General features: G+C 37.9%; 1 long non-coding RNA gene across 1 annotated transcript in view; it reads left to right on the top strand.

Annotated features, from left to right (window-relative positions):
• The window catches only part of LOC119584965, a 1,414-nt gene extending 796 nt beyond the window's left edge, over positions 1-618 (top strand). Inside the window, exon 2 of the long non-coding RNA XR_005229858.1 lies at positions 427-618. This is a non-coding gene — a long non-coding RNA (uncharacterized LOC119584965). The remainder of the gene's footprint in view (positions 1-426) is intronic.
• The last annotated feature ends 1,058 nt before the right edge of the window (positions 619-1,676 follow it).

Below are 1,676 nucleotides of genomic sequence, written 5' to 3'. Positions count from 1 at the left end.
GCACGCACGTGCACATGCACATCCACACGTTATTGGGTAAGACATGTATATTTACACATGTCTATCGAGCATGGCATGACGTCTGACTTGCAGTTTATGATATAACGCGGGGGGGGGGGGGGGGTGATCCGTGGTTACATAGGATCTATACTACTAGAACAGAATAAAAAATGTTCGATTAAAGATGACCTAATATCATAAAATGCATCTTTTGACAAGAATACCCTTACTATAATTATATTCATGAAAAATAAAGGAAAATGTATAAGGATGCTTCATGATTCCTAGGACCCAACTTATGATATGGTGCGCTATCCTGAGAAATTGATAGTTCTATTGTAGTTGTTCAGTGTTTGGAGCTTCCTGAGAAAGTTTTGTCTTTTAAATGTTTTTGTTGACTTATGTATATATTTATCTGTTCTACAGAGCACGTGAGGGAGTATCTCCTGCTTGTGGAAAGCACAGAACGCTCCGGATGTCGCCCGGTTTGATTATGTTAACAAAGACCTCCAGGCAGAGATTTGCTGGGCTGCCATGCTGATTTATGTGGAAGAGGGTAGATGTGCCAGTTATGGACGATTGACATAATGTGAAATGGTAAATATATAAGCACATTTATTTGTTACATTGGTATCCCCTTGACTTTGCAAGCTTATGAGGGGAAACTCTCCATCTGTAAAATACCTCGCACTGAACAAAATAACATAGTTACAAAAACATCTGCATGGTTTTGTATAAGTATCAAAATCTTTTTGAATGAAGATTTGACACCATGCAATTCTCACATTGGGGCTTTTGATGGGGATTTAATACACTCGGGCAGTGATTCCCTATGATTTTATGCGAGAAGCCGTAAAATAACTGTGCTATTACAAAATGACAGTGGTCTTTATTCGTAATTCCTACTCATCATGTCACAAAAACTTTCCAGACATTAACATACTCATATGAGTGAGTCTGTACACTTTATAATATACATTGTACTTTTTAGACTATATATATGGGTTCCTTGGAATATGAAAAATTCTTACTAGGGTACCTTTGAGGAATAAAGGTTGAGAATCACTGCCCTTGGGTATGACTGAGGTAAGAAACTCGTAGCAAATACTGAACATCTATTTGAATTATTCAATTTGACGCACCAAGCCACTGCTTGAACTGCAAAGACTGCCTTCTTGACTTATCCACAACTCTGCTGGTAGACAGTGGCACCTGTTCATTCAGAGGACTCAAGAAACAGCTTGTCATGTTTTCAAGGAGAAACTGTTTATATTTCCCAAATAAGAAGCAATAATTACAGATCTATAAAATATTACATGACATTCTTGGAGTTGAGTTGGGATAAATTTATGTCAGGTTGAGAAGTAGTGATCTAGAGTGTATGCAAATTTAATATTTTAGGGTATGAGTTCACCAGAAGGCCCTTTTATAACAAGAGTAGCTGGTAGCTGCAGTGAAGCAGCTGCCAGCTGAAGCAAAATCTACATCCTGACTAGTCAGACATGTAGTTTGGACATCAAGATAAACCCTTTATTCTGATCTGAAATCCCAGCTATTGGTATTTTGAGTGAATGAGTTTGAAAGCAACTAGTAGAGCCTGTAGGAAATCCATGAAGTACATGGTCACTCACCAACTTAAAACCTCTGAGAATTACTGTGACACATACAGGTACAGT

Source organism: Penaeus monodon, chromosome 19 (genome assembly GCF_015228065.2).
Source record: "Penaeus monodon isolate SGIC_2016 chromosome 19, NSTDA_Pmon_1, whole genome shotgun sequence".
Lineage (NCBI taxonomy): Eukaryota > Metazoa > Arthropoda > Malacostraca > Decapoda > Penaeidae > Penaeus > Penaeus monodon.
Note: the sequence above shows the minus strand (reverse complement) of the source record. Positions and strands in the feature narration are given on the sequence as shown.